We start from the raw sequence: 26,308 nt of genomic DNA, 5'->3' as shown, positions 1-26,308 counted from the left end.
ATAGGAACTTGTCAAAATAATTATTTGAAGAAGTTCTGGTAGAAACTCCCAAGTCCAGAATCCTAAAGTTAAAATTGTTTCTTTTCCTTTTACTGGTTCATAATCCAGTACATAAAATCACTCTCTTAGGGGTACATCCTATTTTTCTGGTTGTCCTCACTGTCTGACTTCTTAAAATTCAGTATTTGAAATCATTCCCATAAAGAGGTCAGCTTAGACAAACTTTTTTTTCTGGTATATGGTTCCTTCAAAGCTGTTAGGTCTTTGTTGTGCAAGCAAATATTTAGGGTATGCTTAAATTTACAGAGTAAGATCAGTTGATGTGCCTTACCTGGATAGGTGAAAATACTATTTTGCAATGGCTTAGATGTTAGCAAAGCAGAGGTTTAGGGTCCTGAATCCACCTGTAAATGGAATTTTGTAAGCTTGCAGCCCAATAGCTTTAACAGACCATAACTAAAAGATTTAGGAGAAGAATCAAATTCAGCCAGTTACTCAGACTTTCTTCATTTAATCTGTGGTTGAAATGTTCTTCATAATTATTTAATCTTACTCCAAGTGTTTGGCCATATATCTGCATAGTGTAGTACTGACTAATCTGTGTTCATTTGGGTAAATGGAAGTTGATTCAGACTTTTCTCTTTTAAGTGAAATCCCTTGTGCATTAGACCAGTTTAAAATATATTCAGACATTTGGTTTTCATTAGTGTTGTAACTGAAACAAAAACATTTTAATGGCTGATCCCAGAGTATTTTGAAGTTAATGTGCAACTTTGCTGGGAAGGTATTTAAACTGTAGTATCAGTTGCAAGTCGGCCATATGCCAACTTTTCAAAGCTGTTTCCAAGCAAGATGTTGGATTTTTAAAGTGCAAAAGATTACGTTGTGTAGTGTTATGATATGTGGAGATTTGGGAAGGGAGGAACAGAGGAAAACAATTACAATAACACTTGCATTTATAAAGTGAAATAATAAATTATCCACAAGACAGTGACATAATCATGCTGTAATACAAATAACTCTTTTAAAGGGACATTACACTTATGAGGTGTGGGGGTTTTATTTTGTTTTTTTTATAGTTGTATAAAGGCTCCCAAAACTTTAAGCTGCCCCAAAATTGCAAAGCATTTTAAGACTTAACAAATTAAGCTGGTAAAAGATAGGATTTGCTGAACTTGCTTACAAAGAAGACAAGCTACTATATTTTAATATTTATGATTTATATTATGAAAAATGTAAACAGATTTGAAAAAAACTGAACAAAATAAAAATGGCTAATGAACCAGGGAGTTATAGTTGCTCTATAACTAAGGAAATATTCAGCTGCTGAATATGCACAGGAGAAGCTGGAGATATTTCAAAGCTGTTGTAGGGTAAATTCTATTTTAATAGGGCATAACATGAACAGTATCTATTTTTCTCCGCAAATCTTTCTAGAACTTAACTTAAAGTAGATGAAGCTTCAGCTCTTTCTTATTCATTCTCAAATGCTGAGAAGCACTTCATCCAAAACTGTTAGCACTGCAGACTAGTCTGCTGCTGGGAAAAGCAGTAAAATGGTGGTAGAGTGCAAGGCCCGGTCTACACTAGAAAATTAGGTCAGTTTAACTATATCTTTTAGGGATGTGAAAAAATCCATACCCCTAGTGGCATTGTTAAGCCAATCTAAGTCCCTGTATAGACAGTGCTAGGTCGCCTTTCGGGGAGGTACATTACCTATGCCAGCGCGAGAAACCCTCCCGCCGGCATAGGTAGTGTCTATGCTGAAACGCTATCATGGTACAGCTGAGCCACTGTAGCGTTTTAAGTGTAGACGAGACCTGAGATAGGACCAGCATTCACTGTTACAGAGATACCAGACAGTAACATGTATTTGTAGAAACCATTTTGAAAATCATGATTGTCAGACTTCAGACAGATTTTGGATTGATAGTCATAGGTTTTTTGCAGGTCCAGCAGTAGAAGCATGACTGCCCCAACTGGTCAGCCCTGACCTAGAGGGCTAGCGGCAAAAGTTAGTTCAATTTTATGCTTACTCAGTCCTTGGTCTCTATGCTGACATTGTTACTAAGGGTGCTTTTTAGGGTAATGGTGTGAGGTTTATGGCTTTTGTGTGTGTGTTCTAATATGCATATAGGTCCACTAAAAACTGGAATGAACTAGTTTCTTATAGGCCAGTAAAAGGGTAGTAACTATGAGTCACTACAAATTAGGACTGGATACAGATTGTTCTGGAGTCAAAAAGCTCCACATCCCCTTAATGTGAACCATCCAGACTTCCTCCTTAGCAATCTAAAGGCTAAATTCCTTCTCTAATGCATGCACTGCTTTTCCTGGTATCAGTTCAACTCTTCCTGTGTTGTTGAAACTCCTGGTGAACTCACTGAGGGATTTTGACACATGCCGGGGGAGCAGAATAGCCAGTAATATGTTCTGTAAAGGAAAATGTAACCCTAAGGTATTAAAATGAAACACATCAGTTTTCCTTTATCTACGTGGAATTACTAAATACTATATTGTCATTTATTTGGATTATAAGTGGGCTTGTGCATGTATTGAGCTATAAAGTGATCAAACTGATAAAATGATATAACCCTGCTTCTGACTAAAACAAAAAAGCTCTTGCAGAAACCCATATGGTATGAATAAGTAGTAGTAACATTAGTATGGTTGAAGGTCTGGATAACTCATGAAATCTTCACGAGGAGTTCACAATTTATATGATTATATTTTGATTTTTTTTTTTTAAAATGTTCATCATGCCTTGTTATGAGGATGGCTGCTGCCAAACTGATCTACAGTCAGGCCTGGTCTACATCGATATAGCTACATTTCTCAGGAGCATGAAAAATCCACACACTGCTCGCTGGTGTAGCTACATGCTGGTGTAGAGTAGACAGCACTTGGTCGACAGAGGAATTCTTCTGAGCTACCGCCTCTCGGGGAGATGGATTACCTACCCCGACAGGAGAATCCCTCCCATCAGTATAGGGAGTTTCTACACTGAAACACTACAGTGGTGCAGCAGCACAGCTGTGCCACTCTAACATTTTAGGTTTGACAAGCCCTAAATTATACTGCATGACCGTTGTGTAACTTTTATACGTGGTTGAACCATCCTTTCTTTCCCTGGTGTCTTTGAATTGTATTATACTCTTTGTTTCTCATGTGCCAGTTCGTAAAGGCTGTGTAACTTTCTCTGTTTTTAAGGGGAATATGCAGTTATGTACAGAAAAATATAGAAATGTGGTATTCATTGATATAATTCAAAGTGGTTTTCTGCATATAAGAAAAGTGTGTTTATTTCTTTAAATGTTTGAATTAAGGGTTCCTAAGAATGTGAAATAATCCAAAACTACTCTAGTCCCAAGAGTTTGAGTTAATTAGGGAGAATCCAAACTTGCTCTCCCTTGGCAAAATGGTTGTATCTGTGTTATCACTGGTTATTGTGAACTGATTTTTATAGCTTCTCGTAAAGCCTGTGGAGACTGCATCAAAATTCTGCAATCAACATGGATTAAGCTCAAGAAGATCGTTCTATTTAGTTTAACAAAGAGGAGGTTAAGGGGTGACTTAATTACAGTCTCTAAGAATCTACACAGGGAACAGATGTTTGATAATGGGCTCTTCAGTCTAGCAGAAAAAGGTATAACACAATCCAGTGACTGGAAGTTCAAGCTAGCGACAAATTCACACTAGAAATAAGATGTAAATTTTTAATGGTGAGAGTAATTAACCACTGAAATAATTTACCAAGGGTTGTGATGGTTTCTCGATCACTGACAATTTTTATATCAAGATTGGATGTTTTTCTAAAATATATGGTCTAGGAATTATTTTAGGGAGGTTCTATGGCCTGTGTTGTACAGGAGGTCAGAGTAGATGATCATAATGGTCCCTTCTGGCCTTAGAATCTATGAATCTGTGAAAAAGTCAATGGTCAGTTTCTAATGAACATATGGAACTGACAAATGTTGCATACTAATGCCTCCACATCCTTAATTCGGAAGAATTAGATTCAAATACATCGTTATTTTAGTATTTACCTTCTAGTTGAAAATATAATCACTCTTATGTTAAGTTAAATACAGTTGGAAAGGTTTTTATTCTAATTTTTTTTTACCCTCAGTTTCTCATAAGTCAGCTAACTACACTGTGTCTAAATGAAGGTGCTCTTCCTTTATTGAAGGTTTTATATTAATACCATGTATGTGGTGTTCCCACAGTTAGTAGAACATTAGAGCACTGTGTCAAACCGAAAGTAGTTCAGTGCAAAAATTCACCTCTGGATCATGATCTTTAAAATGTTCTGGTATATTAGAATGTGTTCTTCTAACATGCTGTTTGAAACAAGTTCAGCTAGATTTCATTGATTTGTCCTGTTTCACTCTAATTGAACATTCAGCAGTTTTTGCTAGATAGCAGTCTCTTTGTAAAAGAAAATAAAACTTTGTATGGTTGTTTCAGAGTAGCAGCTGTGTTAGTCTGTATTCGCAAAAAGAAAAGGAGGACTTGTGGCACCTTAGAGACTAACAAGTTTATTTGAGCATAAGCTTTTGTGAGCTACAGCTCACTTCATCGGATGCATACTGTGGAAAATACAGTGAGGAGATTTATATATACACAGAACATGAAAAAATGGGTGTTTATCATGCACACTGTAAGGAGAGTGATCACTTAAGATGAGCTATTACCAGCAGGAGAATGGGGGGGGGAGGGAGGAGAAAACCTTTTGTAGTGATGATCAAAGTGGGCCATTTCCAGCAGTTAACAAGAACGTCTGAGGAACAGTGGGGGGGTGGGGGGGGAATAAACAAGGGGAAACCTGGTCTACACTAGGAGTTTAGGTCGAATTTAGCAGCGTTAAATCGATGTAAACCTGCACCCGTCCACACGATGAAGCCCTTTTTTCGACTTAAAGGGCTCTTAAAATGGACGGAGGGAGGGGCGACTGACGACATGGCTTACAAGGTTGGCTTACAGGGAATTAAAATCAACAAAGGGCTTGGCTTTGCGAGAAACTGAATGGCCCCCTCAAGGATAGAACTCAAAACTGGGTTTAGCAGGCCATTGATTTCACAGAGGGAAGGAAGGAGGGAGGAGAAAATTAATACAAAACAGATCTGGTCTATTTCTTGTTTTGAGCCACTTCATCTATCTTTATACATCTTGCTGGCAACAGACTGTGCAGTACGACCGCTAGCCGCCGTCATCTCCTGGATGCTCAGCAGAAGACGGTGCAGTATGACGACTAGCCATCATCTTCTGCTGGCTGGAGGTTAAAAGACAGCACACTGCCGGTAGGACTGAATCGCCACAAGACGAAACAAGGGAAATGACCTGGCTGAGTCACTCCCATGTTTGCCCAGGCACCCGATTAAAATTGCGCCCAGGACTACATCGATGACGGCTACCAGTCATACTGCACTGTCTGCTGCCAAAAGGCAATTAACTGCTGCTGTGTAGCAATGCAGTACCACGTCTGCCAGCACCCAGGAGACATACGGTGATGGTTAGCTGAGCGGGCTCCATGCTTGCCGTGGTATGGCGTCTGCACAGGTAACTCAAGAAAAAAGGTGCAAAACGATTGTCTGCCCTTGTTTTCACGGAGGGAGGGAGGGAACAGGGGCCTGACGATATGTACCCAGAACCACCGCGACAATGTTTTAGCCCCATCAGGCACTGGGATTTCTACCTAGAATTCAAATGGACGGCGCAGACTGCGGGAACTGTGGGATAGCCACCCACAGTGCAATGCTCCAGAAGTCGACGGTTGCCTCGGTACTGTGGACACACTCAGCCGACTACATGCACTTAGAGCATTTGTGTGGGGACACACACAATCGACTGTATAAAAACGCTTTGTACAAAACCGACTTCTATAAATACCCCCAGTCTCTATTCAAGCCTAAGTTAATTGTATCCAATTTGCAAATTAATTCCAATTCAGCAGTCTCTCATTGTAATCTGTTTTTGAAGTCTTTTTGTTGAAGAATTGCCACTTTTAGGTCAGAAATCGAGTGACCAGAGAGATTGAGGTGTTTTGCAACTGGTTTATGAATCTTGACATCTGATTTGTGTCCATTTATTCTTTTACATAGAGACTGTCCAGTTTGACCAATATACATGGCAGAGGGGCATTGCTGGCACATGGTGGCATATGTCACATTGGTAGATGGTATGGTTGTGGAACTTACTTACATTTCTTCAGCTGTTATTACATTTTTGTAACACCATCATTTTTCATGGCACTTAACACAGATATTTAAAAAGACATGGTTACTGCCCCAAGGAGCTTACAATCAAAATTAGATCACCAGAGGACCTGAAGTTAAAGGGGTTTAGTAAAGGAAAGAAATGCTAAAACAAGATTGAGTCATTTTCTATAGGAAAAGAATATTAAACATTCTGATAGTTTAGGTAGAGATTGAGGTAGAAAAAGAGTGGAGGAGTTGACAGCACGGGAATGGAAGTTAATAGTGGAAGGCGGGGTGAAACAAATATGTTCTGAGGCAGGAAGTGAGGATGCCTGGTGTAAGGGCTTCCCTCTTCCTATGCAAGCACAGGGGGATAGTGTGGAGAGAACAGGTACAAAGCTAAAAATGCAGAGAGGAAACAAATCGAGCAAAAAAATCAATGTAATGGCAAGTAATTTGGTTAATTAGCAAGGCAATCAGTTGATTAAGAGCTGATCAAAAAACTAAGCAAAAAAAGTTAGGCAAGATTAAATGTGATAATTAAATCAATTTAACAGAGAGAATCAGTTGATTGTTGCCTATTGAACCTGCTCTTAATCAGTCAGGCAACTGATAGGGTACAGACCACTTGGATGAGTGTGAATGAGGTAGTGATGACTGACAACCATCTAATTAAGTACAGAGCAGACAACTGACGGCATAATATAGGCTATATCTACACTACAGACCTTACAGTGGCACAGCTGTACCGCTGTAAACTCTCCTGTGTAGCCGCTCTTTGCTGGCAGGAGAGAGCTCTCCTGCCAATATAATTAAACCACCCCCTCTGAGCGACATTAGCTATGTTGGCGGGAGAGCTTCTCTCCTCCTGACATAGCACTGTCCATACCAGCACTTTTGTCAGTGAAACTTACGATCTGTGTGGAAAAACACCCTCCCTCCCACCCCCACCAACACAAGTTTTACCAACAAAAGTGGTAGTGTAGACAAAGCCATCCATAGTGGTGAAAGTTTAATGGGTGTGGCCCTTTCTCCACTGCTGGCTAGTTGGTGTTTGCCCTGCTTAAAGAACATGGATGGAGAGGATGTGCAGACCGGGAAGGCAGTGGCTCTGGTATGTCTACACTGTAACTAGACACCTGTAGCTGGCCTGGACTGTTTAATAGCGGGGTAGACATTGAGGCTTATGCTGCAGCATGAGCTTTGGGCCTGATCTCGAACATCTACACTGCAGTTAAATAGCCCCTTAACCCAAGTACTGTGAGCCCGAGTCAGCTGGCCTGCCGCAAGTTTTTAATGGCAGTGTAGACGTTCCCTTAGAGGCTATATTTATACTTAGATAGACACAGATAGTGTTTTTGAAAACGTACATAGGACATGGATTATTTCTGTTGATTATTGTAGTGGTTGGTTCTTCCTTAAATTGATTTGCTCTTTGATTTAAACTTCGAGTGAATGTTGCCTGGGGCTTGACCCAATAGGAACTTGCATTTGGAATTAAAAAGGAAACACCTTTGACCAAATAAGGAAAAACTCTGTCTTAACTAAGATGTGGTCTCGGAACTAGCATACTATGCCACTGAAACAGGTCTATTTCTTTGACTAACAGAACATACATAATTATGGTACCCTTCAAATCCTCCACAGTGTTGCTGAATCTCTCCTTTTTGTATACGTGAAGCCACATGTTTTATACAAAGTGATTTTCATCTAAGAAATCCTGTGAATTGAGGAAATGCCTTCAGTGATCACAATTCAAGGGGCTGTAGACAATTTACTAACAAGCAGTTCTAACCTCATAGGTTACATATCTCATTGCCGTAATAGGTCTGTGGCTTTTCTTTACCCCAGCCTTGTGGGATATATGATTCATAGTCTGATGTTGTCTGCAAACCCAGATTTGTCAGGAATTACAAATGATCTGAGACAAAAGACAAATGATCTTAATTGGCTAGTACTTAAAATGTACAATTTTTTTCTAGATGCTTTTCTCTACACACTTGTAAGCTTGCTTTGAGTTACACAAGCATAAAATATTTTGATCTCTGGTTCCTTCCCCCCTACGAGCTTTCTTCATTCTAGAACAGTATTTACAACTTACCTTTTGTAAATGTAGAACATCTCTTGTGCTTTGTGCCTAGTTGGAGAAAATTGTTTTCCATTATAAGTCTAAATCTGATTTTAGATGCTCTAGTTTTGCCAAAGCTAAACCAGTCTGCCTTAAACAACATACTTTTAAAAAAAAAATTTGTAACCATGGTAGAATTTCTCTGGACATGTTGAGGCAACTCTGACTGCATTTGGGAGATAATTTTAATTGTTTGGTGTGTATTGATTTATTGTAGCTCCCAAGCAGCTTGGCCTTGAAACCCTGTGTTTGTTTTAATCTGTCTTGGAGAAGATTGATGTCTTTGATTACTTTTGAGTGTTTTCCTGTTGGAATTTGGATATTAAACCAACTTTTGTATGTTATGATCCCTGTGAAATTCTTAGTATCACATGCTATCTTAAGAAATCAGCACTAACTGGATGTGAGAGTCCAGAAATGTACAATGGCATTGTGCACACTCTCCACATGAAACAGCTGCTTTGCAGGCCTTAGAAATCTCTCGGAACTGCTGTGGTATACAAAGTGCCCAACTTGTATATGGCACAGAGATGTGCATTATGGCGGTTCAGTCAGCTCTCACGTGGGTACAGACTAAGGCCGTGTCTAGATTACAACTTTTGTCGGTATAACTTAGTTCGCTCAGGGGTGTGAAAAAACACCCCCGCTGAGCGACAGATGTGCCGGTGTGGACAGCACTTTGTCGGCGGGAGAGCTTCTCCCACTGACATACCTACTGCTGTTTGTGGAAATGGCTTTATTATGTCGACGGGAGAGCTCTCTCCTGTCGGCATTGTGGCTACATGAGCGATCTTACAGTGGCACAGCTGCATCAGTACAGCTGTGCCATTGTAAGCTCGCTAGTGTAGACATGGCCTAATTAAAATGCATAAAGTGGAGAAGGAAGATAGTGCTTGCCTAGAGGTCATGTGATCTAGAGGAATGCACACAGGGCTAGGAGCCAGAGTTCCACTTATTCCATACATTGGCTTTGATACTTGGCACAGTATATAGTGGAGGTTAAGAACAGCTTTTTGTTTAAAGGTAGACTCTTCTAAATGATCGAAGTTCCCACATGGTCATTGGGATTGATTTTTGAAATTTGCTGTGCCTCATGGAGAGGCGATATAGGGCTAGCAATTCCGAATTTGGAGTCACTTGACCAAAACTGAAAATGGTATTCAAAAGAGAGTTTAGCTTTATACATAACCTAATGCTTAGGTGCCAATATAAGTGCCTTTCATCAGTCTTGGGCTCTCTACTCACACCCTCAGTGCAATCACTGAGGGTGTGAGTAGAGAGCCCAAGAGTGATGAAAGGCACTTATGAGCCTCAGGGCTTTATGTAGCCCTGAGGGAATGCTGTAGTCATCAAACCTGTGTACCACCTAGGCACTGAGAATTCAAATCCAACCCATGGTAGAAATCTGAAGTAAAAAAGGAGTCATCTTGCTACTATCTGCCTCTGTCATAGGGTGTTTTGTTTTACTTTGGGGAAATATTATCTGAGTATAGCAGACAGTTCAGAAGGCGCTCCAATTCTTTTTGAAAAAGGGAAAAAAATTACATATGCTAGTACTTGCTGGGAGGGGAGATTAGGGAGTGGGGGAATAGGGAGAGAAGAATTTGGGGCAGCCGTGGGGGGAGGGATAAAAGGGTGGTAGTGGGGAAGTCTGGAGGGGGCGGGGATTAAAGGAGTAGGAACAGTGGGGCACTGGGAGGGTTGACATGGGGGGCAGGGGTGGCAGGGTCAGTGGGAGGGATTGGAACAGGGGCCACCTGTCAACCCCACATTCTCCCCTCCCATAGGTGTACTAGGATCTGGGGGAGGGGTGCCCCTGGAGGTGTGTGAGTCCTTCTCCCTGTCCCCCTCATGTGAGTGGGGTTAGGAGGCCCTATGCTTGGGCGATCTGCCCCCTCTCCCTGTTTCTCCCTATGTGGGAACCAGGATCTGGGGAAGGGTTCCTGTTCTGTGGGTTTCTGATTTCCCTGCCCCTCTTGTGGGATCTGGGGGGTGGGGGGTCAGAGCTCATCTCCCTTCCTGTGGCCCCCTTGTAAGCTAGCATTTGGAGAAGCCCTTTCCCTCTGGATGGGGAGCTGAGAACAGACATGTTGAGAACAGTGGGCTGTCACTCAGTGGGCTCTGTTCCTGGCTCTGACACTGACCTGCTGGGGGCTCCCCTGCTGCCACTTCTGATTTTCTGCTTCTCCGGTGGGGAGGAGAGCCCTTTTCTCTCATGAAAAAGAGAAGAGGGCACCATTCTGCTGCTCCCTGCCCCTTTGGAAAGGAAGGGGACTCCCTGTTACTATCATAACAAGCAAAGAGCTGGGCCATTGGGCGGGGGGGGGGGGGGGGAGGAGAAGGGGGCACAGTTTCATGGTGTGTCTAGGATCCCAAACTTTCTTAATCTGGCCCTGAAGTCAGGTCAAGATGTGAGATTGGAAGGATACAGGTCAGGAGTGGACAGGTAGATTTGTGTGTAATTGATGCGAAGATGGTACTTAAGTCCAAAAAGTGTAATCAGATCAATTTTGTTGTAAAGTACTCTTGCCAGTTGGCCTAGACGCTAAAATGGATGTCTACCTATTTGATCAGAAAATAGAATATCCCAGCAGATAATAAAACAGATCAGAAAACTAAGAATAAGATCTGATAATGAGCATTTGTGGCAGTAATTGTAAAAACAGCCCAAGCATGCGGTCCTGAGAGTTGCATTGTAACAGTTTTGACAAATAGAGCATGGAGTAATTGCAAAACAAGAGAATCCTCTGATTTCCCTCCCTCCCCCATTTGCCCCCCTCCCCCAAAAAATCATCCTTAAAATCTCCCGATATGTGTAGTTCTAGAAAACATAGTCTTAATATGGGATATGTACAAAAAGCACATGTTGCAGTGGATTCCTTAGTGCAGAAAGACCTATATCACTCCTTCAAGGTCCTTTCTTTTGCCTTGGTTATCGGGATCATATGGAAAATAAACTTTTACTTTTATAGCCTCTGTTCTCTAATCTCTTCTTCTGAACACTTCTTATAGTCATTTTGGTAAAATAGAACAACTCTTAGTTTGACTGGGTTTTGGCCTTCTGCTAGGTTTACTCATACAAGTGCATTGTATAAATTATGAAGGTTGTAAATGATACATACCTAAATATTATCTTTTAAGTCCAGGAGCACAGCAATAAAACTTTCAATAAATATTGTCTGCTCAAGATCTTAATCCATAGGCATGCCAAGAATATGGATATTTTTGCTCAGGACCTAGCTTGAATAGTGCTTTCCTTCTGTCACTACCTGGGAGTAACTACAGTTAATTCTGCAAAGGCATTTTAAGTATAGTGAGACCTATAGAAATGGGACTGCAGAAAAAAGAGAAAATTTGCCTCATGAAGCACCCCAAGAAAACTTCTATCATAGATTCCTGCTTTCGCCAAATGCGGAGAAATTCTTATGTAGAAAACTAAATTGGTTTGATATCCTGTGGCATTCATTTCACTTCTTCATAGAAGAAAGTGCTTGTGTTTGCCAACAGAGCACTTTGATTTACATCAGCTCCTTCTTAAGAACTGTATTGCAGTAACCTCTCCTTGGACAGAGGAAGGCTGGGGCCCATATGCTTGTCTCTGATTGTTCACAACTGGTTTAATTGAAAAAACTAGCCAAATAGTAAAAGATTTTAACAAGTGTATACTAGATAATCCTTAATCTTTCCTCTGCAATATGCTCCATTTTTTGATTTAGTAGAGTATTTTTCCTTTTACATTCTCAACAGTCCCTAGCTGTCAGGAAACAGCTGTGAAACTCCCTTGCAAAATGTGATCTCGCTTTAGTAGGTGGCCCCCATCCCACTTACAAGATGGGAACCTACTGCCATCAGTGGCTCTGTTGGCGCAAGAGGCAGAGACCTAAAGGTTCCAACTGTGCTGATGACTGACATGGGGATCAATATCTTCACAGAACATTACGGTTGCAAAATCAAGAACTCTAACTAGGAAGCGCTAGAATTAAGACTGCATCTCCTTATGCATATACACAAGGGGATTCATTAAGGTTCATCTCCTTGTCCATATGCAGTATGATACATGCTCCCCTCCCCCGGCTCTCTGCCTTATTCAGTACACAGGATGCATGGTGCTCAGGGAATGAATCTGGGTTGTGTATGATTCTAGGAAAGTCACTGAAACCAAACTTTTTTTACAGGTGGCTACTAATTGTGTGTTTCTCTTTTTCTGGGTGCCCACCTCCAGATGCTTGGGGCTAGTTTACAGAAGTGCTGAACACTCATAAGGGTAACTGAAGTCAATGGGACCTGTGCTTTGAACCTAAAAAGTGCCAACTGCTAAATACTGTGAAGAATCAGGGCCTGAGTCTGATTGGTAGATGCTTTCCAGCTACTGGACACTCAAGTCAGACACCCAAAATTAAAGCTCATTTTTGATCTTAGTCTCTCTCTCTGCCTCCGTTACCCATCATTAAAATGAGAATATTAACACCACAATACCTCACAGGGGAATTGTGAAGCTAAATTCATTAGTGTCTGTGAAACACTCAGATCCTATGGTGATGAACACTGTACATAACCCCATGAGAAAATTAGCAGTTCAGTCTTTAGAGCTGTGTCCGAAGAGAGTGCAGTAAATATGACAAGAGGGCACACACTGAGTGATAAAGATAAAAAGAAATATTAGGTAGCAACCCATTCATCGAGCACTGTCCATCCTGTGAAATGAATGAGGCAAGGGTCCTGTGGAAAACATGCTAGTGATCATTCAAATAAAGACTGTATCATAATGTATATGCACAAGAGGCTCAAATTAGAGTTGCATCAACCTCAGTTCTGCATTTCCTAGCTTTGAGTGCTTGACTTTGAAATCTTAATGTGTGTGTTCATTTTTTTTCAAATGCAATTTGTAATTACATTGATTGTCAAGAGTTTGTTACACCGAGCTAGTCTGTTGCATCTCAGCGTGATTTTGGTTGAGGAAGCTTGGTGAGGTTTTTTTGCATCCCAAGTTCATAAGTAACTTCAGCCTTCTCAGGTGTCCAGTAACTGGCATTTTTCACATGATGGTGAATCAGGGAAGTGTAGAAAAGTATGTATTGCTTCAACACTGTGTTCCCTTGTGATGGTGCTGCTTAATTTCAACCATTTAATCAAGATCAGGTCACAGGTGCAGACTATATAGGAATCAGATGTCTGGCTGCATTTCACAGCTCTTAATCCTGTGGTTTTTTTAAAATCAGAAATAAGTGCTTGTCTTTAGTCTTGGCAAATACAATGTGTAGGAATTGGAACAAAATGATGAGTCTGCAGAAATGTCAGTGTTATCAAGAAGACACCCAATTAAATTAAGAGAAAACACATTTCAAGGGACATCATCTTAATCCCAGTTCTGCTTGAAATGTTTGCCTACTAGTGTTTCAAGTAATATCCAAGATTATAATACCTAAAAACTAGAGAGATTTATTTTTTCTCTTCCTTTTTTTTTTACTTTGTATACTTAACTAACTATATACAAAGGGATGCTTTCATTGCTCTCCCTCATATAATCATTTAGCGCCTAAATACCTTTTAAAAATCTGGCCCTTAAACCCCAGTCCTGCATTGGTTTCTGTTGGAATTCAGAGTTCCACCGTAGTGGATCTCCATTTATAACTGAAAATACTTGTTAACTAATTTTCTAAAAAATATTAGATTTCAATCTGATAGCATCTCTTTACAAATTGACATACTTTTTTACACCGTACACAACTAAGCTGCGGAACTGACGGCCACAAGGTAGTATTGAGGCAGAGAACTTACAATTCAAATCAGGATTAGGTATTAATATAAATAATACCATTTAACGTTTATGCTAGTTTGATGCTCCTCAACTCTACCAGCCATGGGCAACATAAGCATTCCCCTCCCAGCCTGTGCAGGCTGTGCTGTCCCTCTGCAGGTAAGCAATAGACACAGTCCAACCTATCATCACTCTTAAGACATGGGGTGTCCAGCCCCTGCTCTGCACTAGGAGCCAGGACTCCTGGTTTCTGTTCCCAGCTCTACCTCTGACTTGCATGTGGCCTTGGGTAAACTGAGGTGCAGAGAAGTTAGGTGAATTGCCAGGCTGCAAAATGTTGTACTGTTGTCCATTTGATGTGTACATAGAGAGTTAATGTTTATAAAATTCCACATTCCTCTGATAGTTGCTGTAAATGTAGAGTACTAGGGACTCTGTTTTTAGAGTTAGGCCTTATAATATGGATTTCAACCTCCCTCTTCCCATCCCTTCCCCACCAAAAATCCGTCTTTCATAATTAAAGTTAATGCCAACAAACCCCCAGTCACTAAAATAAGTGGCTAGCTGCCATCTTATCTGGACTGCTTGCTGATTATGTTGCACCATTGGCCAATTTGTTATCCAGCAGCCATAATTTACCCCCGCGCTATTTATAACCTTTTCAGGCAAAGATTTTAACTAGCCATGTGGCTCCACCACCAAAACTGCTGGCACCTTTCAGTCAGCACTGGCGGAGATGAGCTTCTAGAGCCACCACCCTCTTGTGTTTACAAGACATGTAAGACCATGTCTACACTTACAAGCTTAGAGTGGCACAGGTGTACCGATCTAGCTGTGCCACTTTAAGAGTGCTCTTGTAGCCGTATTATGCCGATGGGAGAGAGCTTTCCCATCAACAACATAAAACCAGCTCAACAAGCGTCTCCTGCTGACATAGTGCTGTGCACACCAGTGCTTATGGTGGCAAAACTTATGTTGCTCAGGTGTGGGTTTTTTTTCCACACTCCTGAGCAACAAAAATTTTGCCATCATAAGTGCTAGTGTAGACATGGCCTTGTAGATATTATTGTTGAAAATAGTTTTAGCCATTGAATACATCCTTGAGAAATTATATTATTTTACATAAAACTAGAATTCAAATTTTAAAGAAGACTTTTAACCTGGGGAGAAAAACCCTAAATATACAGTTGCATCACTTTACCTGGATTTTATTTATTTATTTTCACTTTCACTGTAGCTTTTGTTTAATCAGAAAATCAACTCATTGCCCTTATTATCCTGTTGTAGGCATTTAGCACAATATTGCTTATGTTAACATTTTTAGTTACCTTTGCATCACATGGCTTATTTACAAGGAGGTGTGCTGGATATGTGTGTAGAAAATCTAGGTCTTTGCAGCACCTCTGAACTGAGTTGTGTATTTGTGGCAGATAGAGACCTTTGTAGACAAAGGGGCCTGTTGTCCCATCAACGTGTGTGGGTTTTAACTGCATATAATGCTGACAAGAGTTATGCCTATAAATGCTTAGCTTGTTAATGGGAGAATAGTCTTCAGGATAAACTAATTGTCCAACTTGTTTAGACACCTGAATATGAATGCAACCTTACAGTTAAATGATCACAAACTCGAAACAAAACATTCTGAATCAGAAGTAATGTTTATGAGTTTTATGAGCTGTGATCGTTGCTATCAAGGCTGAATCCCCACTCTGGCACCTCGAATGCAAGAAGTTGGGGCCCGCAAGGATTTTAAAAATGAATACTTGCCACTCCAGGCTTGTATTATACTCCCAAGCTTACAGCTTCTCTCTGACATTGGCTTGGTAAACGCTGCCACCACCCAAATGCAAAAAAACCCCTTTGAACCCAGGAAGGAGCAGTTGGGAATTCCTCCCTGTGGGGTACCCTCAAGCCCTTTCACCCCCCCCCGCCCCCGGGCAAGAGCTCAGAAAGGAAATTAGTTGTGGCTATCAGCTAATCAAACATCGTGCACAAACCTCTTAGGACACCAAAAATCCAATCCTGTTCTTAAAAAAGGAAAATTTTATTAAAAACAAAAAGGAAAAAATACATCTGGAACTTAGGTTTTTCACTAGATTTTAAAAGAAACAATTACAAAAATTAAGCACCCAAAATAGCTTTCTTGTGGGTTCAGCTTAAAGGTTAAAAGCAAACAAAAGCATCAGGGGTTAGCACAGAGGAGATCCACAAGCCAAAATAAAGAAATAAACCTGATTGCGTCTAGCTAAACATTCCTAATTTACTTACATATTTGGGAGGTTTCAGATAAGTAATTGGAGGTATGAGCTGATGAATTTTCATACCTGGTTCAAGCCTTACACAGCATTGCTGCTCCGTGTCTCCTTCTCTGGAGAACAACAGACAAAGGGAAAGTTTCTTTCCCATTTTTAAAAGTTCTAGCCTTCCTATTGGCTTTTTTGATCAGGTGCCCACTCCTTTTCTTTTACTGTGGGCTTTTTAACCCTTTACAGGTAAAGCAAGCAGAGAACAGCTACCAAGAGGGATTTTACAGCTAACTGGCTGGCTGGATGTCCATCAAAGGGAGCTACCCCATCACTTTATTTACCACACGCCTCCACAAATATCAGACAGTGCTGGCCAGCCTGGGTCAGGTCGGGTCCACACTGGCTGGGATTTCTTCCTGGAGGTGTAGGAAACAGAGTTAATAAGATACATGCACCTTTAATTTTACTAACAATTACATGAAGAACTAAACAGTACTTTTTACATTTTAAGGACTACAATGACTTAGAATGCAGGGACATTTTTTCCTGGCTGATTCTGGGAAACCTTCCTGGGAGAGTGCGTAGCCACTTTGTTAGAGGCTCCTGAAATGTGTTGTATTTCAAAATCAAAATATTGAAGAGCTCAACTTCACCGAAGAAGTTTTTTGTTAGTCTCTTTGACAGTGTGAAGCCACTTCAGTGTAGCATGGTCAGTCTGCAGGTGGAACCGCCGTCCCCAAATGTATGGGCGTAGCTTCTCCAGAGCATACACAATGGCGTAACATTCTTTTTCTGAGACTGACCAGTGGCTTTCCCTCTCAGAAAGTTTTTTCCTGAGAAACACGACAGGATGGAATTGTTGATCTGGTCATTCCTGTATGAAAACTGCTCCTACACCATGCTTGGATGTATCTGTGGTTACGATGAATGGTTGGTCGAAGTCCGGGGCCTTTAGTACAGGGTCGGACGTAAGGGCTGCCTTAAGCTGGTTAAAGGCCGTCTGACACTTCAGTCCACTGAACGGCATTTGGCTGTTTTTTCCTGGTTAGGTCTGTTAGTGGGGTGGCAATTTGGCTGTAGTGTGGTACAAATCGTCTGTAATATCTGGCTATGCCCAAGAAGGATTGGACCTGCTTCTTTGACTTAGGGACAGGCCAATTTTGGATAGTATTTATCTTAGCCAGTAGGGGGCTGATAGTACCTTGACCCACCTGGTGTCCAATGTTAGGCAATATTTGACACTTTTTGGCCTTAATGGTTAATCCTGCCTCCCTTATGCACTGGAAGACAGCTTGGAGGTGCTCCAAGTGTTCTGCCCGTGAATCTGAGAATATAGCCAAATCAAGGTAGGCGACTGCAAATTCCCCAAATCCAGCCAGAAGGTTATCTACCAGTCTCTGGAAAGTGGCAGGTGTATTTCGCAGTTTGAAAGGGAGCACATTAAATTTATACAACCCGATATGGGTGATGAAGGCTGACCTTTCCTTGGCTGGGTCATCTAGTGGCACTTGCCAGTACCCCTTAGTTAAGTCTAAGGTGGAGAAACATCCCAGTTTCTCCAATAGCTCATCTGTGAGTGGCATTGGATAGTTTTCTGGGCGAGTTACAGCATTTAGCTTACGGCAGTCCACACAAAAGCAGATTTCCCCGTCTGGTTTGGGAACCAGAACCACTGGAGAGGCCCATGCACTCTCAGAGGGGCGGATTACACCCATCTGTAACATGTCCTTGATCTCCCTTTCTATCGCAGTTTTGGCTTGAGGAGGCATCCGGTTTGGTTGGGCTCTAGTTGGGCGAGCATCATCTATGTCAATGGAGTGGTACGCCCATTCTGTCCGTCCTGGGGTGGCTGTAAACATTGGGGTGAAACTGGTGCACAGCTCCTGGATTTGCTGTCGCTGCTTATGCCCAAGGGTGATGGAAAGGCTCACTTCTTCTATGCCACTGTTGCTTTTTCCTTGATAGTAGACTTCTTCAGGCCACTCAGCATCATCTTTCTCCTGGGCTGTAAACTGGAGAACCTTGGTTTCTCGGAAATAAAAGAGCTTTAGAGAATTAACATGGTGTACTCTAGATTTTAGGGTAAGGTCTGAGAACTCTGAGGTAATTAACAACTCCCAGGCGCTCTTGGACCATAAATGGCCCCTCCCACGGCACTTCTATCTTATTGGCCTGGAGCACTTTCAGGACCATGACTTGGTCACCTACTCTGAAGGAACGCTCTCTGGCATGTTTATCATACCAGGCCTTTTGCTATTGCTGAGCATCCTGTAGGTATTCTCGAGCAAGGGCTAGAAAGTCTTTGAGGGTGTTTTGCAGGTTGGTTACAAAGTCCAAAATGGTAGTTCCTGGAGAAGATGTAACCCCCTCCCATTGCTTCTTCACCAACTGTAAGGCCCCTTAACTTCGTGGCCATAAACGAGTTCAAAGGGTGAAAACCCCAAACTGGGATGTGGTACTGCCTTGTAGGCAAAGAGCAACTGCTGCAACACTAGGTCCCAATCATTGGAGTGCTCATTTACGAATTTATGTATCATGGCCCCCAAAGTCCCATTAAACTTCTCCACTAGGCCATTCGTTTGGTGGTGGTAAGGGGTGGCAACCAAATGGTTTACCCCATGAGCTTCCCAAAGAAATGTCAAGGTCCCTGCCAGGAAGTTAGTTCCCGAATCTGTAAGGATGTTGGAGTGCCAGCCAACCCTGCCAAAAATGTCTGTCAATGCCTGGCTTATGCTTTTAGTCCTGGTGTTGCTTAGAGCTACTGATTCCGGCCATCAGGTGGCAAAATCCATGAAAATCAGGATGTACAGCTTTCCTCTGGGTGTTGTCGTAGGGAGAGGACCCAGAATATCCACAGCTACATGCTGAAATGGAACCTCAATGATGGGGAGTGGCTGGAGAGCGGCCTTGACCTGGTCTTGGGGCTTTCCCACCCTCTGGCACACCTCACAAGACCGGACATAGGTAGAAACGTCCTTGTCCGTACCCTCCCAGTGGAATGACTTCCCCAAACGGTCCTTGGTCCTGTTCACCTCAGCATGGCCACTAGGGTGATTGTGAGCAAAGCTCAAGAGCTTTTCCCTATACTTAGTTGGAACTACCAACTGTCTCTGAGGATGCCAGTCCTCCTGGTGCACACCAGAAAGGGTCTCCTTGTATAAGAGTTCTCCTTCTATAACAAACCTGGACCTATTAGAAGAGCTGAGAGGTGGTGGGTCGCTCTGTGTCACCGTGCAAGCTCCCTTTAGTCTCTCATCTGCTTCCTGCTCTGCCTGGAATTTCTCCCTTGATACTAGAGACATTAGTTCCTCCCTGGGTTGTGAACTTGGGCTTAGTCCCACTGGAAGCAATGCAGGTGATGGGGTTGTTTCCGTTGACTGTGAACCATTCTCCACTGGTGCACTAGGTGGTATTTCAGGCTCCAGTTGAGCCTCTTGTGCCGGTTTAGTTGCTGCTGCAGGTGCAGGCTCTGTGGCTCCCTTTGGTGCTGGCTCCCCTGACTCTGATGGGGTTGCAAGTACGGGCTCTAGTGCTGACTGCTCCGCCAGTTTCGATTCTTGGGCTGGCTCTGGCTGGGTCCTAGGAACTGGATCTACAACTGCTGCCATGGACTTTGGTTTGGGGTCGGATTCCACCACCTCTGGCTGGGTGCCTGTAGGAGGCTCAGGAATGGAGTTAGGTGTGGAGGCCTCTTTAGCCTGGCTGCGGGTGACCACCCCCACCCTTTTTGTTAGCCTCACATGGTTAGCCAAGATTTCTCCCAGCAGCATGGGAATGGGTTAATCGTCACAGACTGCAAAAGTCCATACTACTGACCAGCCCTTGTACTGGACAGGCAACCTGGCAGTAGGAAAGTTAAAAGAGTTGGCCTTAAAGGGCTGCACCGTCACTTGGGCCTCTGGGTTGAAGAATTTGGGGTCCACCAGGGATTGGTGGATAGCTGACACCTGTGCTCCAGTTTCTCTCCACACTGTAATCTTCCTCCTGCCCACACTCACAGTTTCCCTTCGGTCTGGGGGAATTTGCGAGACATCTTGGCCTGAAGGCTCTTGATGGGACTCCAGGGTGATGAGTTGTAGTTGGCTGGGGCTCTTGGGGCAGTAGGCCTTCACATGGCCCAGCTCATTACATTTAAAGCATCGCCCAGCTGAGTGTGGGCTGGGGCGAGGTGGATGGTTGGAGAGTGGGGTGGTGGGACGAGAGGGCATCTTGGGTCTCCTGGGCTGTGTGGAGGGCTCCTCCTTGCGAGGTGAGGCTTTGCACTGACCCCGATGATGGGTGTCGTCTTGGGTTGCCCCTTCTGGTACCCCCACCAACTGCTACTAGTTATCTTCTTCTCCGCCACCTCCACCCATTTGGTTCCGATCTCCCCTGTCTCAATTACTGTTTTGAGCTTCCCATCTAGGATGCACCTTTCTATTTCCCACAGGAACACCCTCTAAGACCTGCTCCATTTGCATTAGGAGAGCCAGATGTTCCTGAGACTTAACGTTTGCTCCTGATATCCAGGCATCCCAATTTTTTACAATGTGGTAGGCGTGTCGGGAAAATGCCACATCTGGTTTCCACCTTAGGGCTCTGAACCGCCCACGGGCATGCTTGGGGGTTAGCCCCATCCTAATTCTGGCCTTTTGTTTAAAAAGTTTATACTCGTTCATGTGTTCTTTAGGTATTTCAGCTGCCACTTCTGCTAAGGGTCCACTGAGCTGTGCCTCAGTTCCACCATATACTGGTCTATAGGGGTGTTGTACCCAAGGTAGGCCCTTTTGAAATTTTCTAAGAGGGCCTCTGTATCATTGCCTACCTCGTATGTTCGGAATTTCTTGGAATGGGGAGCGGTACCTGTAGGAGGACTGTTAGGGTTACCTGCCGGACCCAGCTTAGCCCTTTCCAGCCCTAAGCGCTTCAGCTCTAATTTTGCCTCCAAGCGCTTCACCTCTCTTCTCTGCTTCCGCCTCCAAGCGCTTTGCCCGCTTTTCCACCTCCAAGCGCTTGTCCTCCACTTCCAAGCGCTTCACCTCTAGGTAGAAATTCCTTTCTGCCTCAGTTAGAAGTCGGCCTGAGTTAAATGCATTTCTCCATCCTGGCACCAGGATCTCGGTTCGGGGAAGGCTGACCCTTCCCTCCTGGGAAGTCCACATTCCCCCATCCCCTCCCTTCATTTCTGTCATGGAGCTGGATGTCTGGGCGTAATCTGGATCTGTATTCTCCGTGGCATGCTGCTTTGGGAAGACTGGTTTTTCTAAGGTTTTGGTGCCTGACCTCAACCTCTTGCACTGGGCTGCCCTACTCTAGCCTAACTATTTAGTTGCCTCGAAGCTAGAAAATAAAAAAAAATAGCTTGTTGGACTCCCTGGCTTTTCAGGCCGATCCCTTTGTAGGCCTGTTCCCCCTCAGGCAGCAAAGAAAAGAAAGAGAAAAAAAACAAACCTCCCCGGCTTTCAAGCAGCCAAAAAGGAAAAATGTGTCCTTTTAAAATTCTGAGGTCGGTGCGTCTGGTTCAAAACTATCCCACCGCTCTGCCACCATGTCAGGGCAGAATCCCCACTCTGGCATCTCGAGTGCAGGAAGTGGGGGCCCACAAAGATTTTAAAAATTAGTACTTGCCACTCCAGGCTTGTATTACAATTGCAATGTTAGTAAATGTATTTCTTTCAATGTTTGCAAAAAATTTTAGATCAGATTTGTTAGTGCTCTGACTTGAATTTGTATTGTTCCTTGCCCTGAACTGCCTTGCTTTGATATTTTAAGTGCAAGGACTGAAGAGAAGTAGTTCGTAATTTCTGTAAAGTGAAACAATGGATTCTTTCACAGTAGCATTTTTTTACTTTCATGTTCAGATGCCTCTGAAGAAGTGGTTTTTTACCCACGAAAGCTTTTGCCCAAAAAAATCTTAGTATTTAAGATGCCACCGGACGTCCTATTGTATTTTCCTCTACTTCACACATCTAGCACTAGAGTTTTTTGTACCCCACACGTTTATAAAAAAACCCCATATTTTAGTCAAATGCCCTGTTTGCAGCACTGATACCACTTTTTTCACTCCTGAATACTGTGTTGCAGTCATCAGCACAGATGTGTTGCACTCTACAGTGGGTCAATGTTTAATTGTCTTGTTGAAAACTCCCAGAAAACAGCTCCAGCCTGAAATTTCTACACTGAGATTCCTTCCTGCCCAGATGAAACTAATAGTTGCAAGCTGTGTTTCTGTCAGTCATTACTAATCCAGGTACAGGTACTGCTTTTAATGTTCTTTTTCTAATTTTCAAGAAACAGTTTGTACCTTGAGATCCAAAGAGTAATGTTCCAAAATTTGAGACAGCTTGAGGCAGGGTTTTCTGACACACTTCTAATTAAAAACTTTGATTTTAAACCTTTTGTCTGGAGGGAGCTTCAAAAAATGTTCTGTGCAAAAAAGGTGTGGTCTTGGGTAACAAGCAAAAGTGTGCTTAGAGCTAAATTATTCACCACCTCGAGTAAAGAATCTGTAGATTTTGAGATTATATTCCTGACATAAATCAGTTTTTAAGAATACTAGAGGTCTGCCGCTAAAACACATCAATATACTTGCATCTGCTTTTATTGTTTAAGATAATAAATTTAGTTACATTTTGAGAATGGCTGGGGAAATTTTCTGTTCATATATATGGTAGATGAGATTAGCAGGGCAGTCGAGTTAACAGACTGCAGAATTGTACGTCCTAGGTGCTCAATGCAGGGTGTGCTCCTCAGAGTGTCCTTGACTCTAAAATCTGCATGTTCCACATCCACCCTGAGTCCAGTGGAGCTCAAGTTCAGTCTTCAGGGTACTCTGCAAAGCAAGATTTATCTGTTTTATCAGGCATTCCTCTAAGGAGAAGAAATATTTTTGCTTTGGAGAGATGAGATCGTTGTTTTAAAAAACAAAAAAAAACCCAAACCCCAACACCCTGAACTTTACCAGCAGTGAGGAAGAAGCTTGATGGTTGCCCAAGAATTCACTGAACCCTATGCTAAAACTAACAATTGTAAACCGAGATCACAGGTTCATTTTACATAAGCAATTAAAAAACTGTTCGATTATTTTTGATCCTTATTGACCTGTGCTGGTCATAAACTAGTGGTTTAGAGGTAAAAAAAAAACTTCATATCCCATTGCTAATCCCTGTACTATTTAGTTATTTTCTGGACCATTCAGCATGCAAGGGATTGAAATTAGTGTTCTGGTATCTTACTGGTTCTCAATGCTTATATTCAGTTAAAAAGAACTGTCAGGATAAAAAAATCCTTACCTGTCTCATTTATAACTCCTGAGATCTTAAATGTTTTCAATTTCACTTCAGGCCAGTTTTGCTCTTTGTTAATGCCTGAACTAAGCAAAATAATGTAAGCAAAAAAGAAGTAAACAAACTGGCCACCTTCATTTTCTGGTTCTTCTGCCCTAGAACGGCTGCACTTTTTTGGGTTGTAAATGCTGCAGGGGCATGAATAAATCCAAACCAATTGTATTCAATGGAATCTTTTAAAGCCTAAATAGCATTTATTTTAATATTGTGCTTTGTAAAATAAGGTTTTACAAAATCTACATTTTGGGGGCAGTAATGTCCCTGTTAAATATATTTTGGTTCTCATTTGCAATTCACCTACCAGTGAGGAAGGAAAAAATTATTGAATTGAATGGATCACCAAGGCAAGGAGGCAGCTCAGACAAAAACTATTTGTTCTAAAACATCACCTATAAAAGACTAGTGTTGGACATGTGACTAGAGTTAACAACATCAGTCAGGTCACATTAATTGGCAGAGATAGAAGTTTATTGCTAATTAGACTTTTTTTTTAATGGATTAGTTTTGTCCTAGTAGTTGAGGAGAAAACTTAAATCTATTATAAGTAGAGACTGCTACTCATACAAGGACTAAGGAGAGTGGATCCACTAATGCACCTTTTATGAGCTCTCTTGGCATGTGTAGCTACTGTGCCTCTAAAGGGGATTCTGTGGTAGTTATCCTTTTTTTCAGTCATTTTGTTTTGATTCCCAAATATTCCTGATCACCATCTTATTGTATTTTCCTCCACTTCACACATCTCACACTTCGAGATTCTTCATTACACTCCATCTATCAGCTGGAAGGATGGCGGGTCTGGTTTATTTAGGATATATCTTAACAGCAGAATTTACCTGGGTGTGGAAACCTACAGGGGCATCAGGTTTTTGGTGGTGCCCAGAATGGGTCCAAGTACCCCCCTCCCCACCTTGTAAGCCGATATATATTTTGTGTGTGGACTTTGGGGCAGGGCTGGGGCCAGAGAGGAGTTTGGGGTGCAGGAAGGCTGCCCCGAGGCTGGGGCCAGAGAGGAGGAATCCACAGTTCCCCCAGCCGTCTTCCCACTGGCAGCAGTGAGCTCCGGGGGAAAGGTCCCACCCTACCCCCCGGCAGCACACTCACCTGGCACCGTCACTGCACGTGCTCTTAGAGGCTGGGCCCCTTTCAGGTCCAGGAAGCCCCCTCACTTCCTCTGTGGTGGGGGCAGGGGGCGGGGAGGGCTGCCATCACGTGTGTGCCTCCTCCTCTCAAGCACTGCCTCAGCCTGCTGCTGTCACCGCTCCCTTTTGTAGCTGGCAGTGGCTGGCGAGGGAGTGCAGTGAGGAGCTGCAGGGGGCAGCCGCCTGCTGCCCAGGGCAGGTAGGGACATTGTGGGACAGGCATGTGGGGGCGGTTGGCGGGGCCGGGGGAGAGACCTGGCCCCAAGCATTGGTGAAGCCGGGCCCTGAATTTGCTGGCTCACAGGCACCACGGGCCCATATAACTCGCTGCCCTGAGAACCTGGGCTAACCAAGCCCAGCTGCGAGCATGTGTGCTGCAAAGCCACACTCAAGTCAGACCCATGGAGCAGCATCCACACTGATGCTGCAGTAACCTGGGTTAGGTGCTAGGGTTTCTAGGGGCAGGTAAGCTATGCTGCTCTACGAAATGTTTCACTGTATTGTCTGTCCTTCCTGGCCCCTGTACTGAAATGATCTTCCCTTATCAACACAGTTAACTGTTGCATTTCTGGCTTGGCACACTTCTCATTTCTGTCTGCAACCTCCATTCTAGATGGTGCCCAGGCATGGATCCAGCTCAGGACTTTTGGCGTAGTTAATGCAATGCCCATTTCTGCAAGTAGAAGCAGAGTGTTTGAGACGCAATCAATGACATTTCGGCAGCATCTTGTCACCACTTCTGAGGGTGACATGCCTTGACGAGGAGGGCTGCATGAAAACATGATGGAGTGGAGACAGCTGATTCAGGTTGTAATAGCTGTGGAATCTCCTCTTTGCTGACCGGTTGGTCTGGAGCAGGGCCACGAGCACAGAGTAGTGTGACTGTATCATCCTGCAGACCTGGGATGACCAGCACTGGCTCCAGAACTACTACATGAGGAGGGAGAGCTTCATGGTCTTATGTGAGGGGCTTGCCATGACCTTCCAGCACCAGGACACATTGATGAGGAAGGCCATGCCAGTCCAGAAGTGGACTGCTATTGCCATCTGGAAGCTTGCTGCCCCAGACTGCTCTCAGTCAGTGACTAACCAATTCGGTGTTGTCAAGTCAGCTGTAGGTGCTGTGGTGGTTGAGGTTTGGGAGGCAGCTATTGTTGTGGTTTACCCATGTGTAGGGCCCTACCAAATTCATGGTCCATTTTGGTCAATTTTATGGTCAAAGGATTTTTAAAATTATAAATTTCATGATTTCAGCTATTTAAATCTGACATTTCACGGTGTTGTAATTGTAGGGATTCAGATTCAAAAAGGAGTTGTGGGGTGCTCACAAGGTCAGAGGTGGATTTACCATGAAACAAACAGTGCGGTGGCATGGGGCCCCCAAAATGCAGGACAAATTTCAGGTGACAACCTGCCCCCGAGTCCCGGCCGGCGGCGCAGTAGGGCTCAGGAAGGCAGGCTGCCTGCATTCCGTGGCTGGTGGCCCCACACTGCTCCCTGAAGTGGCTGGCTGCT

General features: G+C 43.2%; 1 protein-coding gene across 8 annotated transcripts in view; it reads left to right on the top strand.

Moving 5' to 3' along the window:
* The window catches only part of DISP1 (dispatched RND transporter family member 1), a 161,568-nt gene that overhangs the window by 33,559 nt on the left and 101,701 nt on the right, over positions 1-26,308 (top strand). The gene's annotated exons all lie outside the window — the stretch shown is intronic.

The sequence above is a fragment of the Chelonia mydas genome, chromosome 3 (genome assembly GCF_015237465.2).
Source record: "Chelonia mydas isolate rCheMyd1 chromosome 3, rCheMyd1.pri.v2, whole genome shotgun sequence".
Lineage (NCBI taxonomy): Eukaryota > Metazoa > Chordata > Testudines > Cheloniidae > Chelonia > Chelonia mydas.
This window is presented reverse-complemented; position numbering and strand designations above follow the sequence as displayed.